The 12404-nt window shown below is 38.9% G+C and overlaps 1 pseudogene; it reads right to left on the bottom strand.

Annotated features, from left to right (window-relative positions):
• Positions 1-9803: 9803 nt before the first annotated feature.
• Positions 9804-10567, bottom strand: LOC114036606 (annotated as a pseudogene).
• Between the last annotated feature and the right edge of the window lie 1837 nt (positions 10568-12404).

Here is a 12404-nt window from a genome sequence, read left to right as displayed (position 1 = left end):
CTATTGAGAAGTGGATTAATAAATTGTGTTATATGGAATAATGAGATGTTATTGCACTGTAAGAGACAACAAGCGTGATGAATAAAAAGGAACAAGAGAAGACATGAAATAATGCAAAGTGAAATAAGTAGACCCAGAAAAAATAATGTACACAATTATTACAATAATGGAGAGAACAAACACAAAGCAATCAAAACTTTACATTGGGAAATTATAAAGAACAAACTTATCTGCAGAGAAAGGATATGGAACGACACCTCACCCTGCAGCTTTATAGAGGCTGGAAGTCTACCCATGTGGAAGATTGCATATAATGTCATTTTTTTCTTTGTGTTGATTGATTTCAATTTTTTTTCTAATCCTCTTTTTATTTATCTCTCTTTTTAAATTCTTTGCTAAAAGTTAATTGTCTGGGAGGAGGTTAGGGAGATAGACAGGAGAAAGATACACAAATTAGAAACAAAAGATATAAATAAAAATATATTGTTTAAAAGTATTTTTATAATCATTGAAATATACATCATTTTTTAAAATGAAGTGATATTTATAAATATACACATGTACATGTATGTATGCACTAAATATTCTAAATGCATATGCCATATAGATGTATAATTATAAACTATTAACAACTATATAAGGTTTTAAATCATTAATAAGAGAACTGCAGATCAAAACAACCCTGAAGTTTTACCTCATACCCACAAAATTTGCTTAGATAACAGAAAGAGGTAATAATCAATGTTGGAGGGGTTGCAGGAAAGTAGGAACACTAGTCCATTGTTGGTGGAGTTGTGTGATTCACAGCCATTTTGGAAGGCAATTTGGAGTTTTGTAATTAATGTGCATAAAATATCATTATCCTTTACCCAGAGATCCTATTTTTAGATTTACATTCCAGCAGGGGCTTTGATAAGAAGAAAATCCCCGTATACTTCAAAGGATTTATAGCAATCATGTTGCAGCAGCAATAAATTGGAAACAATGTATCAATTAAGGAATGACTAAAAAAATTGTGGCACATGAATGTAAAGGAATACTATTGTGGTTTAAGAAATAATGAATATGATGAATAGAGAGAAGCATTGAAAGACTTACAAGATCTGATGCAGAATGAAGTAAGCAGAGTCAGGAAAACGTTACACACAATGAAAACAACATGTAAATGGGGGAAAGTGCAAAGTAATCAAAAGTCAAAGTTGCAAAATTATAAACAACAAGTATGTCAGCTAAGAAGGGAAATGAGAAGACAGCCTCACTCCACTCTTTTGCAGAGGTGGGAGGTCCATAGGCATGATGAATTGTATATTTTCTGACCATTGCCATATATTGGTCAGTTTACTGATTTTTCCCTCTTCTTCATTTTTTTTTCCATTTTTATTCTTTTTTTTAAGGCAATTGGGGTTAAGTGACTTGCCCAGGGTCACACAGCTAGTAAGTGTCAAGTGTTTGGTCTGAGGCCAGATTTGAAGTCAAGTCATCCTGACTTCAGGGCCAGTGCTCTATCCACTGTGCCACCTAGCTGCCCCTATTTTTATTCTTTAAAAATGTAATATATTTATGGGATGGATTTCTGGAGGGGAGCAGGAAAGAAATATTGGAATTCTGTGATATACAGATAAATTTTAAGAAAAAAATTTAAAAGTAAATGTGATATATATATATGTATATATATATATATCCTAAATGTATTACTTAAATTAATGTATATATTTAATACTATACTCATCACATTACCAAATAGTTACTTTATAGAACTAGAAATAATAATAATAAAAATTTTCAATTATAGGAATGAAATATTTACAAACTCAAGGGAACTGATAATAAAAGTAGAAATGAAATGGGAAAATTACTTTTGAATTTGAAACTATTATAGAGCATCAATAATAAAAAAAAATTTGATAGTGGCTAAAAATTACAAAGTAGATCAGTGAAACAAACTACAGAAGCAAGAAAAATCATTCTCCTACCTAGGTTTGATGAGCCCAACTACTACTAAGCTAACAAACTACTTATTGAAGAACTTTCTATTTGAGAAGAACTTTTAGGAAAACTGGAAAGTAGTTGGGAGTAGTATGACAGTGGTGGGGAGATTTAGACCAATATCTTACGTTGCATGCCACAATCAAGTTTAAATGTATACACAACATATATGCACACATATATGCATAGTGTACACATATATACATGTACTTGCCATGTATACATTCAGAATTACATACATATATAAAATGTATACACATTTATATTTATATATTCATACCTCAGACTTATGAAGGATGGATAGATAAAACCCCTTCACCCAGAGCAGAAAGAAAATGCAGATAGAGATAGCTAAATTGCCAAAATAAATGGCAACCGCTGACTCCAAAGGAAGTCTATTAACTTCTCTGTTTAGCCTTACCTGACCTATTTATTATTGGTACAGTGTCTTTAACTACTCTGGATTGGAGCATCCATGTCCCTTTGCCTACTTTAGTATAAAACTGCAGACAATCTAAAATGTGTAGAATACAGAGGGATCTAGTAACTATTGCTTATGTAGAGTCAAACTTCTGGAGGCACTTATGTGTGCACTTTAATTTGCTTCCCTATTGCTTTTATGATAAAATGCAAACTCCTCTGCCTGGCATTTGGAGTCCTCCAGAATATCTTTTTAGGTTTATTGCACACTTCTACTCTCCTCACTCTATGCTCAAAGTAAACTTGCTTTTTTACTTTTCCTGTACACAACAAAAGTAATAATGGCAAGTCCAATTTCAGACCTACTTCACAGTAAAATGAAAACTCTAATCACAAGCCAAAATATAGAGGTAGGGAGTAGCATAAGGAAGAAGGTTTTGCTCTCTAAGAGATTTGATGGTGGCTGTCATAGTGGTAAATTTAACTGGCACTGTAATACCATATCCTGTGTATCAGCTGCAGTAACAACAAACCTCTTGCTCTGAGATAGAGGAAAATAGCCAACATATTCAATTTACTAGAGAAATGTCAAGAATCACATACCATCATGTCATAGTTATCTTTCAAAGGTAGACAAGAGAAGAATTATTCATCAGAAGTAGCGCCATCATCCTTAGTTAGGTGTTCTTATGACCCCACATCCATGCAACATAGGATCACAGTTCCCATATCCATATTGAAGATAGACCCAATCCCTAGTCTTTTCCATTTTAGCATAGGCATCAACCTGATTATTCATTATCTCAGAGGATGTATAATGTCTCTGTTGGGCTTTAGACTATATCAACTATATCACTATATAAACTATGTAAATTATATGTTATAGAAGCAAAATTCCTCCACTTTTTTGACCCCAAAGCAGAAACCTTTTAATAATCCAACCCTATTCTCTCCATATCCCAAACCACCCATCCATTCCTGTGACCACCAAACAGTAACTATGATAAACAAAATAAATATCTGGTCCATCCTTCAAGGTTTTCTCACATCTAAGTCATGTAGCTGACAGTGCAAATAGTGTACTTCCATCTACATTCAAATTCCATAGCTCTTTCCCTGGAAGTGAATAATTTTTTTCTATCATGAGCCTTTTGAAGTTAAGATCCTTGCATTGCTGAGAAGAGCTAAATCTACCAAAGTCAGTCATCACACAGTGTGGCTGTTACTGTGTACAATGTTCTCCTGGTTCTGCTCACTTCACTCAGCATCAGTACATATAAGTCTTTCCAGGTTTTTCTAAAATCTGCCTACTCATCATTTCTTGTGGCACAATAGTATTCCATTACATTCACATACCATAATTTGTTCAGTCATTCCCCAATTGATGGGCATCCCCTCAATTTCCAATTCTTTGCCACCACAAAAAGAGCTGCTATAAATATTTTTGTACATGTGGGTCAGTAAGGTCTTATAAGATATAGTAAACTCTTCCTTAATTAAAAACAAACTTCCTGACTAGTTTAGGTTACCAGAATGAAGATGGCAACTGTGAGATCAATAAACCCATATCACTCACTTGTAGCCTGGGCCACCTTATCCACCATAATAACAAAGTCAGGAATAATTGCAAAAAAATGGAGTAATAACTATATTGAGTTCCCAATAGTCTACTGTAAGCCACCATGTATCATCTGTTTTCTTCATTGGCTACATGGAGTCATTATAAGGGGAATTTGTATTTTGAGATACTTCAAGCTTCTTAAGTACTTCTACATTACTAAGGAAGAAATATAATTTACCTTATCTAGTTATCTACATAACTCAGCTGATAAAACACTGAACCTGGAGGTGAAGGGGATTAGGTTCACAACTAAGCTCCCTAAGTTCTTATAGAGCACAGAACCAAGTTGCAAGTTCATATCCCACCTTGAGTTCAAGTCCTAGGCACCCTAACTTCTCAGGTCTTTCCTGCCAGGTTAGCTGACTGCAACAATCAGCCTAGAGTCTTGTCTCCAAGGTTTCCAGTTGATTCTGGGTCCAAAAGACTCTATGTACTACACATGAAACTGAGGACAAATGAAAGGTAACAGAAACCTTGGTCACATTTCTTAGGACCACAGAGCTTTTCAAGGGAAAGAGGGAAGAGGTAGCCCTTTCACCCACACCAGCTCAGATCATGATGACTACTGTGGGTGTACCATCACCTTTTCTGAACTCCATGCAGGAAAGAGTTCATAGTAGTTTCAAAGATGCAACCTGTTCTGGCTTTGCAGATAATTAGAGGAGGCTATTCCCACCCATATATTCAGAGGACACAGAATATCTTCTTTCTTCAGTAATTTTTTGGGTCTCCTTTAGCAAGCTGTTGATTTGTTTTTCATGATTTTCTTGCATCACTCTGAGTTTTTCCTCTACTTCTCTCACTTGCTTCTCAAAATCCTTTTTGAGCTCTTCCATGGCCTGGGACCGATTCATATTTTTCTTGGAGGCTTTGGATGTAGGTGCTTTGGCTTTGTTGTCTTCTTCTGGTTGTATGTTTTGATCTTCTTTGTTACCAAAGAAAGATTCTATGGTCTGATTCTTTTTGCGCTGCTTGCTCATGATCCTAGCCAATTACTTGAGTTATAAACTCTTTGTTAAGATAGAAGTCTACTTCCAGTGTGGAGAATGTACTGTCCCAAGCTTCTGAGGTTGTGTGCAGCTGTTTTCAGAGATACTTCCAAGGACCTGAAAATTTTCAATTCTTCCAAGGTGCTTTGATCAAGGGCAAGGTGTTTACTCCTTTTCCTGGCCTGTGCTCTGGTCCATGAGTGACCACAAGCACTCTTTTCTGTCTTGGAACTGTGAGGAGGATTCCTTTTCCACAGCCACTACAAGCCCCACCACACCAGCACTCCTCCTCACCCCAGGATCGCCACTCAGAACTGTGACCCACATCCAAACATGGGCAAAGCAAGAGAATCCTGCACCAGCAGAGAGATCCCTGCAATTCCCCTCTGATCAGCCACTTGATTCCTCCCTCAGTCTGTGGGCCAGAAGCTCAGGAGGCAGCCACTGCCCTGGGGCCATGCTCTAGGACTGCGGCTGGCACCCTGCGCTTCTCTCTCACCTCAGAGACAGACTTTTCCCACTGACCTTCTAAGTTGTCTTTAGCGTTCATGGGTTGAGAAGTCTGGAATCTGCCACAGCTACCTGCAATTCAGTCCTCTGAGGCCTACTCCAGGTTCACTGAGGCCTGCGCACCCATGCCAAACTGTGTTCCTCTCCCAGTCCAGCATGATATATCTTTCCAATCAACCATCCAGGTTGTCTTGGGCCGGAAAATTTGTTTCACTCTGTCTTTTGGTGGGTTCTGCTGCTTTAGAATTTGTTTAGAGCCATTTTTTACAGGTATTTGGAGGGGTTTGGGGGAGAGCTCAAGCAAGTCTCTGCTTTTACTCTGCCATCTTGAGTGTGTCCTCCCACGGGATATCTTCTTGCAGAAGCAGAGAGCCCTCTATTTTAGATGATCTAGGGATGCATTAAAGTCCTGGTTTCAAATATAAGTGCATAAAATTGTGTTCTAGGAAATGGCAAAAGGGGCACAGGTATCATCTCACCATGTTTGAATGTAAGCAGTTTGTCTTTGTTTACTTCTTTATCATTGTTCATTCATACTTATCTTTTTATGTTGCTTTCACTCCTGTTCTAAGCAGCTTTAGTCTTTTATCAGTAATGTTTGAAAGTCCCCTGTTTCATTAAAAATCCGTTTCTTCACTGTAGCATTATACTCAGTTTTGCTGTGTAAGTTATTCTTGATTGTAAACCCATATTATTTGCCTTCTGGAATATCATATTCTATGTTTTCTAGTCCTTTATAGTGGCGGCTGCTCAATTATGTGTGACTCATGGATACTCGACTTTTTTTTCTTTCTGCCTATTTGCAATATTTTTTTTTTCTTTAACTAGTAAGTTCTGGATTTTAGCTATGTTGTTACTGGGAGTTTTCATCTTGCAATTTCTTTCAGGAGATGGCCAGTGGATTTTTTTTATTCCCATTTTGCCTTTTGATTCTAAGTGATATTTGAAGTTTGATTTTAAATGCGTTTTTGTTTTTTTTAGTTATGCTGTCTAAGCTCTTTTTTTTCTTATCATGGCATTCAGGTAGCCTAGTGATTTTTGCTTTCCCCCCACTTCAATCTATTTTCCAGGTCAGTTGTTTCACTACAAGATACCTTACATTTCTCCCACTTTTCCAGCTTTTTGAATTTTTTTTTAATATTTCTTATTGCCACATGAAGATATTAGCTTCTAATCCATTCTAATTTTCAGAGAATTTGTTGTTTGGGAAATATCTTATACTTCTTGTGCCAACCTATTAATTTCTTTTCTAATCCTTTCTTCCATAGCTCTCATTTCTTTTCCATTTTTTTCTTTCAAGAGCTCCCATTCTATTCATAAATACATTTTAACTTTGAAAGAAAAAAAACTCTTGCTTCATCTCTGCCAAGAATTCTTACTGAGTTTTTGCTGAAGTTGTATTTTTACAAGAGGTAGCGTGTAAAGCTGTTTTGGAATGATTCTCTTCTTCTGGGTTCCTGTCTTGAGCATTCCTGTACCCATATTGGCTTAATATTTTGGGGTTCTTTGGGGTGTGCCCATTTTTCCATCCTTTTTCCTGACTTCATACTTTATGCTAGGTCTGGGTTCTACCACACATTTGGAGGAAAAGTTTGGGCTTGTCCTGTTGTTGTTTTATTGGGATGTTAAATATTGTGTTATTACAGGATATTAGGTACAGACTGAGGACCTACAAGCTTTCAACGCTCCTAAAATGGTCTGAAAGAGGTGGAGCCAAGATGGCAGAGTAAAAGCAGAGACTTGCTTGGGCTCTCCCCAAACCCCTATAAATACCTATAAAAAATGGTTCTAAACAAATTCTAGAGCAACAGAACCCACAGAAAGACAGATTGAAACAAATTTCCAGCCCAAGACAACCTGGATGGTTGATTAGAAAGAAAGGCCTATCATGCTGGGCTGGGAAAGAAACATAGTTCAGTATGGGCAAACAGGCAAAGATCAGGCCTCAGCAAACCAGAATTAGGCCTCAGAGGACTGAATCACAGGCAGCTGTGGCAGTTTACAGACTTGTCAACCCACAAATGCCAAAGTCAATTTAGTAGGAAAAGTCTCTAACCATGGTGAGAGAGAAGCTCTGTCCCAGCCCCAGTCCTGGCAGCAGCTGCTTCTAGAGCTTCCAGCCCACAGACTGAGGGGGAATCCAGTTGATGATCAGAGGGGGATTGCAGGGATCTCTTTGCTGATGTTAAGGCAAAATTCTCTTGCTTTGCCTGTGCTTGGATCTGGGTCACACCCTGGGGCAAGGAGGAGTACTGACCTGGTGGAGCTTGTGGTGGTGGTGGAGGGGGAGTCCTCCTCACAGTTCCAAGACATAAAAGAGTGCTTGTGGTCACTCATAGACCACAGAACAGTCCAGGAAAGGAGTAAACACCTTGCCCTTTATCATACTACCTTGAAAGAATTGAAAACTTACAGGTCCCTAGAAGTATCTCTGAAAACAGCTGCACAAAACCCCCAAAGCTTGGGAGAGTACATTCTCCACACTGGAAGCAGACCTCTACCTTAACAAAAAGTTTAAAACTCAAGTAATTGGCTGGGATCATGAGCAAACTCCCTTAAAAAAAGTCAGACCATAGAATCTTTCTTTGGTAACAAAGAAGATCAAAACATTCAACCAGAAGACAATATAATCAAAGGTCCTACATCCAAAGCCTCCAAGAAAAAATATGAATTGGTCCCAGGCCATGGAAGAGCTCAAAATGGATTTTGAGAAGCAAGTAAGAGAAGTAAAGGAAAAACTGAGAAGAGAAATGAGAGTGATGCAAGAAAATTGTGAAAAACTACTTACCAGACCCACACGTACAAAAACATTTATGTCCACTCTTTTTGTGGTGGCAAAGAATTGGAAATTGAGAGGATGCCCATCAATTGGGGAATGGCTAAACAAGTTGTGGTATATGAATCTAATGGAATACTATTGAGCTATAAGAAATGATGAACAGGCTGACTTCAGAAAAACCTTGAAAGACTTGTATGCTCTGATTCCGAGTGAAGTGAGCAGAACCAGAAGAACATTGTACACAGTAACAGCCACAGTAACAGCCAATTGTGCAATGACTAATATTGATAGACTTAACCCTTCTCAGCAATACAAGGATCTAAGACATCTCCAAAGGCCTCATGATGAAAAATGATATCTACATCCAAAGAAAGAATTATGGAGTTTGAATTCAGATCAAAGCATACTATTTGCTATTTTTTTCTTCTGTTGTGTTTTGTTTCCTCTTTCTGGTGGTTCCTCCTACTGGTTCTAATTCTTACTTACAACATCACTAATGTGAAAATATGTTTAATAGGAATGTATATGTATAGCCTATATCAGATTGCATGCTGTCTTGGGGAGGGAGGTGGGGAGAGAGGGTAGAAAAATTTAAAACTCAAAAACTTATGGAAGTGATAGTTGAGAAATCAAAATAAATTAATTTAAAAAAATTAGTCAACAGCTTGCTAAAAGGGACACAAAAAATACTGAAGAAAATAATACCTTAAAAATAGGCTAACACAATGGCAAAAGAGGTCCAAAAAGCCAATGAAGAGAAGAATGGCTTAAAAAGCAGAATTGGCCAAATGGAAAAGGAAGTCCAAAAGCTCACAGAAGAAAATACTTCCTTAAAAATTGGAGTGGAGCTATTGAAAGCTAGTGACTTATGAGAAATGAAGATGTAAAATGAAACCGAAAGAATAACAAAATAGAAAACAATGTGAAATATTTCATTGGAAAAACAACTGACCAGGAAACTAGATCCAGGAGAGAGAGATTTGAATATTATAGGCCTCTTTGAAAGCCATGATCAAAAAAAAAAGAGCCTAGACATCATCTTTCAAGAAATTATCAAGGAAAACTACCCTGATATTTTAGAACCAGAGGGCAAAATAGAAATGGAAAGAATCCACCAATCATCTCCTAAAAGAGATCCCCAAAGCAAAACTCCTAGGAATATTGTGGTCAAATTCCAGAGTTCCCAGGTCAAGGAGAAAATATTGCAAGCAGTCAGAAAGAAATAATTCAAGTATTGTGGAAACACAATCAGGATAACACAGGATTTAACAGCTTCTCCATTAAAGGACCAGAAGTCTTGGAATATGATATTCCAGAGGTCAAAGGAGATAGGATTACAGCCAAGAATCACCTACCCAGCAAAACTGAGTATAATCCTTCAGGGGAAAAATTGACATTCAGTGAAATAGATGACTTTCAAGTATTCTTTTTTTTTCCTGAAGTTTATTATAAACCAAGTTCAAAGGCAGTAAGACAACTATTTACAACTTTACAGGTAGCAAACATGGAAAGAACATCTGAGCAAGGTCTACAGGATCTTAAGGTCTTGGTGGGTGCATCCCTGGAGGTGGAGGATCTCTCATTCCCGGAGGAGGAGGACTCATGCCAGGAGGAGGCATGCCCATTGGTGCTCCTTGACCAGGAGGCATCCCCATTGGAGGGCCCATGAGAGGTCTCATTTCAGGTGGTGGAGCCATCATGCCTGGAGGAGGTGCTCCTCGGCCCATTGGTGGAGGAGGTCCCCCTCGGCCTGGAGGGTATTATGTAGTGGTCCCTGCAATGCTGTCTGTGGCAGCAGCAGCTGCAGCAGCAACAGTTCCTCTTCCCTGTGTAGTCATCACTTGTTGGGATGGCTCTCCTAACCCTTGGACAGGCCCTGCTAGCCCTCAGGAGCCTGGGACATTGGGACACTGGCAGGTACACCTCTCCCTGCTGCCCTGCCAATTCCAGGACCTCCTGCAGCTCCAGCAAGTGGCACTCTGGCAATACCAGTATCTTTGGGAGGTGGCCCCTCTACGATCATTGAAACTACGTTCTCCCCACGTAGCAGGACAAGGTCCAGAACTCATTTCTCTTCCCTTTCTGCTTGTTTTGAGTTCTACGGCTTGATGTTCCTGAACTCATCATAGTCACACATGATCAGGTTCATGTGCTTGTCAAAGGCCTTGAAGGAGCCGATGAAGATGCGGTCATCCTGCAGGATGCACCTCATCCTGTAGTCGATGTGCTGCAGCATCTTGCTGCTCTTGCCCACCATTATGGTGGCGGCTGGGATGGCTCAGATGCATATCGGATTCTCCTCAGCCGGGGCCTACAAACCAATGAGAATCTCAAGTATTCTTGATGAAAAGAGCAGAGCTGAATAGAAAATTTGACTTTCAAATATAAGACTCAAGAGAAGCTTGAAGAGGTAAATAGGAAAGAGAAATCATAACGGACTTATTAAGGTTGAACTGTTTACATTCCTACATGGAAAGATGATATTTGTAACTCATGAGACCTTTGTCAGTATTAGGGTAGTGGAGGGAAAAAATATATGTATAGATAGATAGATAGATAGATAGATAGATAGATAGATAGATAGATAGGGGGCACAGGGTGAGTTGAAGATGAATGGGTGATATCTGGAGAATAAAATTAAGGAGTAAGAGAGAATTATACTGGGAGGAGAAAGGGAGAGGTAGAATGTGGTAAATTATCTCACATAAAACAGACAAGAAAAGGCTTTTACAGTGGAGGGGAAGTAGGGGAAGGTGAGAGGGAATGAGTGAATCTTATTCTCATCAGATTTGGCATAAGGAGGGAATAATATACACACTCAATTGGGTATGGAAAGCTAACTTACCCTACAGGAAAATAGGGGGGAAAGGGATAGGAGAGCAAGGGGATGATAAAGGGGAGGGCAGATTGGGGGAGGGGGTAATCAGAAGCAAACACTTCTGAGTAGGGATAGGGTCAAAAGAGAGAATACAATAAACAAAGAGTGGGATAGGATGAAGGGAAATATAGTTAGTTTTCCATAGCATGACTACTATGGAAGTGTATTGCATGACTACATAAGTATAACCTGTATAGAGTTGCTTGCCTTCTCAATGAGGGTGGGTGGGAAGGGGAAAAGGGAGAAAATTTGGAACCCAAAGTTTTAAAAACAAATGTTAAAAAAAATTGTTTTCACATGCAACTGGGAAATAAGATATACAGGCAATGGGGTACAGACATCTATCCTGCCCTACAGGAAAACAGAAGAGGAAAGGGATGAGAGAAGGGGGCAGAGATAGAAGGGAAGGCAGATTAGGGGAAAGGGTATTCAGAATGCACACTGTCTTGGGGTTAGGGCTGGGACGAGATGGGGAGAAAATTTGGAATTCAAAATCTTGTGTATGTGTGTGTTGAAAACAAAAAATAATTAAATTAATGAATCTTAAAAAAAAAAGTCTGAAACAGGGCAAAGTCTGTTTGCTGCCCCTTTGTTCCCAAGTTCCTGACCTGGGTTTGGGTATATTATTAAGCCCCTGTTAACCAGCTAGAAATCTCTACAAGTCCAGAGTGGCAGAATTATAGGCTGCCATTTGGTCTACTATCCCTGCCTTTGTTATTCCTTTGCAGGCTGGTGTAGATGCTGGAACCCTCCCCTACATCTATGGTCTGATCCATAGCTGTACTGCTGCTGGTTTCTGAATTTCCTTTTTTCCAGGTACATCATCAGGACCTTCCTTCCTCAGAACACCACCCCTGAGTGAGTACAGATCTTCTCATTCTGTCTTGAATCTGTGACCTAGGACTAAGTTATGGGCAACAAATTGTAATGCTGCAGTAAAGGTCTGAGGGTGCCCTAGTTTGGGTCTAGGACCTTCTCTTGCCCTAGTGTACAATCTCTCCCTAGGCAATGCAGTGCTTGGAGAGTAACATGCCTGAACATAGCTGAACTGTCTACAAAGACCTCTTTGTCTCCCTACACCAAGATGAACTGGACAAAGGAATCACAGTGATGTTTTATGGATTTCATCATCAAGATTTGGTCTAGTGCATTGTGTAAGCTGGATTGGAAAAGTTTGTGGATGGGAGTTCACCATATTGCTTCCTACCACTCTTGCATCTT

Source organism: Vombatus ursinus, unplaced genomic scaffold (assembly GCF_900497805.2).
Source record: "Vombatus ursinus unplaced genomic scaffold, bare-nosed wombat genome assembly UNPS02000580.1, whole genome shotgun sequence".
NCBI lineage: Eukaryota > Metazoa > Chordata > Mammalia > Diprotodontia > Vombatidae > Vombatus > Vombatus ursinus.
This window is presented reverse-complemented; position numbering and strand designations above follow the sequence as displayed.